This window comes from Porites lutea, chromosome 9 (assembly GCF_958299795.1).
Source record: "Porites lutea chromosome 9, jaPorLute2.1, whole genome shotgun sequence".
Classification (NCBI taxonomy): Eukaryota; Metazoa; Cnidaria; class Anthozoa; order Scleractinia; family Poritidae; genus Porites; species Porites lutea.
The window spans coordinates 23,718,874-23,724,321 of NC_133209.1; positions in this window are offsets into that span (position 1 = coordinate 23,718,874).

Consider the following 5,448-nt stretch of genomic DNA (forward strand, 5'->3'; position numbering starts at 1 on the left):
AATATAAGCATCGGTGAACATCGGCATTATTGCGTAACATTCGAAATATAAAGATTTGTATAGAAAAAACCTATCGTTTCTGTAACCTACGAAAATGAAAGGATTTCAGTAAAAAACAGCTTACCTTTCTTAAGATGCGTGTTACCTCTCTCCTGTGTGGTCCACGAGCCGATTTATGGCCGTTTTATGAGTTTTTATGTAAACGGTTTTCTCTCTAACTTTGCCTAACCTTGGTAAACCTTTATATAGAGAGAAAACCGTTTCCATAAAAACCCGTACAAATTAGCCTACGTAGCAGGCGCTTGGCAATATCATTTACGTGATTAAAATTTATCGTTAACGTGCGTAGTCAAAAACGCGTCAGTGGAAATCAACCTTTACTTATTTCCCGCGTCACGGGCCAGTTATGTATGCAGTGAGAATAGTTTTGATATGCTTTGGAGACCAGTTTTTTGACATGAGTTTTTGTCGATTATCGGCCTGGGACTTGACCATTAACAGCTGTGCATCCATGCGGCCAGCATCTGCCCATGTACGTCAGTGAGTATAGCACCTATTTGAGGTCTGGTAAAATAGGTTCTTGCAATAGTTTGGGGCTTGTCTTGTTGGCAATTTAAGTTATATGTAGTTCCTTAATTAGGTTCTTAATTTCTATGAAGGAGATCAATGATATTCGTGACTACCGGGAAAATAAAGAAACTCAGGTTTGGTCCTTAAATATACAATATTTATATTCAAAATTCTACATAGCAAACCTTCTTTATGGAAGGCCATGTAGACAACTATACAATTTGTACTTTATACAAACTTGTTTTAGTTGTAGGAATTACAAAAGTAATACCTTTATCAGTAATTACAGTTTGTTACAGTATTTTCTTGCAATATAAATTTGCAATCTCAATGTTTATCACAATATAACTGTAACCCACAGATACTGAGAACCTGCTTGAACTGGCTCTTGTGTTGTTTGGTATTAAAGTGGCAAATTTCTGCCAGGAGGTTCTTAATCCACTAGGTTCTTATATGCGGGTGTCTGCTGTAGTTTATCAGTGTAAAACAGTCAAGAGTTTGCGAGTTAGATGTAAGCATCCAGGTCTGGTGCGTTGTCTCCCCACCTGTCCCTTAACTGGTCTTGCAACTGCATTTTTAAATTTTCCTCTTTAACAGCCATCCTTAAAACTTTTAGAGCTCTTGCTATGAATGTCGTGAGTCCAAAAGTGACAGCACCACAGATATCGGCCGATTCTTGTAAAAGATCCAGTGTGAGAAGGTCATTGTTCAATTCTGCTTGTTCCCTAATAGTTTGCAAGGTGTCTTTAATCTGATCCATTGCTAAACGTCAACTATGAGAGACTAAAACGTAAATAAAACAACGCTTTTTACTCTGATTTCAATTTAATTTCTTGCAAAAATTAAAGGCCAATTTATCGGTTCTATGTAAAGATATAGTACTGGTAATATTCCGTTCACTCGAACCTTAAGATTAATTTTCCTAGCATGCAAAAGAGATCATGCGCTGTAGCTCAACAGTCTGATCCGGGTAACTGAATATGTATTACGTCAATTGCAATAAGATCTCCATTTAAGGGTTATCTAAACCTTGCAATTGTTCACGAAACGCGTGGAATTTTTTTTTGTTGTTTTTTGATTTACTGAAATTAAAACATTTTTGTTTCTTTAAAAGACTTAAAGGGACACTTTAACATTTATAATTTACGTTTTTTTGTCCCTAGAAAAAGCCGGACTGTCGGTATACTTATCGCCGTCAACCTATCTCCCTCAAAGGCTTAAATCGATTTATTTGCCTCCTATATCATTAAAATTAAGTCTATAGTAAAGGGCAAAGTACTTTAAAATGCAGTGAACATCAACATTGTAAACGACAATGCATTTTTCGCTCTCTTGAGCGAGGTCAAAATGCTAGTGACTTAATTTCTGATTTAACGGTACCCGTTCAAGTTTTTGCTTATAATGTCAGAAAATTTCTTAGACTATGATCCGATTGCACTTTATAGCTGGTAAAAATCTATTGATAGATCTATAGCTACCTTAATTCAAGTTAGTGTAACTTCCACCAGTTATCAACAGGACTTTTCTTGCTGTTTGAAACCAAGACGATGAGCATGTATACCTCTTCCAACAACTGACGAACGTTCTAAGTAAATGAGAACTGGTTATGTAATAATGTATTTTGTTTGCGTGTGGTTACTGGCAAATGCTTTGTTATTACGAATGCCTAAGGAGATTAACGACACAAAGAACAACGCCACCGACTTAAGTTTCTTACGCATGGTGCTCACGAAAGTGGATATAATGGAAGTTAGTCTTTGTGCTGGTTTTGTTTCTTTGACGAAAGAAGTTTCATCTCAATGTAGATTTGCCTTGCTGTCACTAAAAGTAACTATATCGTTCAATAATGCTAAGAATATCTTTCAACAACAACGAAGTGTTTTTAATGTTCAACTTTGTGCTCTGTTAGAAATGCTGTAAGCTGATTTACTGATTACCAGGTATATTGAACTCGGCAGACGAATTATACGCATCAATTAAGGAGCATGTGTTCCCACAACTGACGAACGTTCTAAGTAAACGAGGACTGGTTATAATATTGTCAGTATCAGGGGCACCCAACGACTGTTTTCTGTAAAATATCTGTTCGGAGAAGAAAATATTGCCTAGAATTTTCTGTAGCTTGAGGACGGCTAAAATGTCTAGATGACCGTTCCATTGATGTGCAATTTTCGAACAGTTTAGCTAATAAATTCCCTACGATTTTCTGAAGTCTAATTTTTCACATTTCACCCCCCATGTAGGGCTATTTTCCATAAAAAAATATATGATGGAGAGAGGAATCTGAAAAATTCTCACTTTCTTAATAACTTAAATTGCCCCTAAAATTTTCGGAGAAAAAGTACTGAAGCCCTTTTAATTTCTAAACGACTTCAGTTCCATCCCTTAGGATGACCGAACATGTAGAAATCTTATAGCGCCGCTTATAACACATTTCTAGAGGTCTAAAGGTACTCTGGATAGTCTAAAAAGTGTTTTCATTGTATTTAGGAGGAAACCGTCGTTGGGTGCCCCTGTTGTATTTTGTTTGCGTGTGGTTACTGGCGAATGCTTTGGTTATTGCGAATGCCTAAGGAGATTATCGATACAAAGAACAACGTCACCGACTTGAGTTTCTTACGTATATTTGCTCACCTCAGCAGATTTAATGGAAGTTAGTCTTTGTTTCTTTCACGAAAGAAGTTTCATTTCCACTTATAGTCAGTAGCAATGTAGATTTTAGATTTGAAGAAGTTATCGAAAGGTTTAGTAGGCACTTTGAAGACAAAATTGCGAAGTTGCGGAGCATAGTTAGCTGCCCTGCTCAGCGTTCTCTGAAAGTTACCTCGTCACCTAGTACGATCGGAATTTCAAAAAGTTTCCGCTGTTGTTGTGCGCGAAATAGACAGTCACCGTACACAGTTTGGCGTCACCGGTACAGTTTTCAAGTGGTTCAAAACTTACATTCTAGGACGCTCCCAAAGGGTTGTTGTCTGATCCACAGAATCTAAACCTCAGCTGTTGACTTCCAGCGTCCAACAGGGGTCTGTTCTGGGACCCCTGTTATTTATACTATATTTCGCACCAGTAGAGACTGTTATAGAACCCTACGGCCTCAACTGCATTTGCACGCCGTCGACTCCCAAGTTTATATGACAGTAAATCCAGAAAATAGGCAGACCACTATTACTAATCTCGAACAATGCTTGCGTCATGTTCAAGAATTTTTCGCCCTAATATGCTTCAGGTGGAATCCTAAGAAAACTGAAATAGTTCATTTTCATTAATTTTTTAATTCTAGTATTAAAGTAAGTCAGCACCATATACCTATCAGGAAGAAAGCTCGTATTCTAGGAGTCATTTTTGATAAGTACCTCACTATGTCAAGCCAAGTCAGAAGTATTTGTAGCTTAGCATCTCTTGCACTGCGAAATATAGGCAGGGTTAGGAAATACTTACATCAAATGAGCACTGAGCGCCTTGTACACGCATTTATCTCATCCAGACTAGACTATTGTAATAGCTTATTATACGGTTTACCAGCAAAGGAGATAAGCAAACTACAGGGACTACAGAACTCCGCAGCTATGCTAGTCACAAGAACAAAGACAAGAGAACATATGCACTCCAGTCTGTCCTACAGTCTTTACATTGGCTACCAGTAGAACAGAGGATAATTCTCAAACTTCTTCTTTTCACTAATAAATTAAAGTTGTTAACAGTATTCTCACACCACATTATCTATCTAGTCTGTTAACACCTTACCCTCCGACAAGGTCACTTAGATCGACCTGTGAGAGCCTCAGTATTCCTAAATCTAACCCTAGTACAAATGGAGATAGAGCCTTTTCAATTGCCTCACCGCGGTTGTGGAATCAACTACCAAGCCGTATCCGTATCTGAAACTCAAGTTCTCTTGCGTCGTTTAAGTCTAATTTAAAAACTTTCCTGTTCAAACATTATTATTATTATTAATTTCAGATAAATATAGATAATTTCATGTCCATTAAATATTATATTAGTACCATTTAAATTAGTAATATTTAAGATATTTTTGTAAACCGTTGAGGCGTACGCGAAATGCGTAATAAGAACCGTTATTACTATTATTATTATTATTATTATTATTAGGCACTCCGGCGTGTGAAGGGAGGAGAGAGCAGTGAGATGAGTGATAGGAGAGAGCTAAGACGGCTGAGAGCAGCATCGGTATCCATAGAGCCAAGCATGGAATTCATCTGCAACAAATACTGACAACAGAGCCTGCAGATCCAGAATCGGACTGTACAGCCACAGCAGGCACGAGACAGACGGATGCCAACAATAGAACGGTTTTAATTAACACCCCACAGACCAGAACAGTTAGAGAATATTCAAAATGATTCTCGAACTCTGGGACTTTGAAGTTTATTTATAGCCATGGCATGGGTTTATAGTTTCCTTTGCACAAATGCTTGATATATTAACTACACCCGGGGTAAATAATTATCCCGGAAGGATATTCAGACCTTCAGATAAATAAGGGGGGAAGGGTGGGAGGGGGGGGGGTGGCGTTTATCCAGACCCTGAGATAAAGGGGGAGCCCGGTCTCCCCCAAAATTTTTTCGGCCCTTCGGGCCTCAGTTTGGTCTAAAAGTAAAGGGAAGGCCCGCCCCCCCCCCCCCCCTAGATCCTCCTCCGTATACGGAGAGGCTTTGCGGGAAAGAATATGAAAGCGCAGGGATTTCACCATTGGAGGTATATGAACGGTAAGGAAATCTATCATTTCAGGCTGTAATAAGGCCCAAAAGGGTCATAAAAAAGTCGAAAAAGCGTTCTGGTGTTGTGGTTAATTCATATTTTAAAGACAGTGCATCTACAAAGTCCGTAACTAGGTATGTGAAAGAGGTAACACATGCA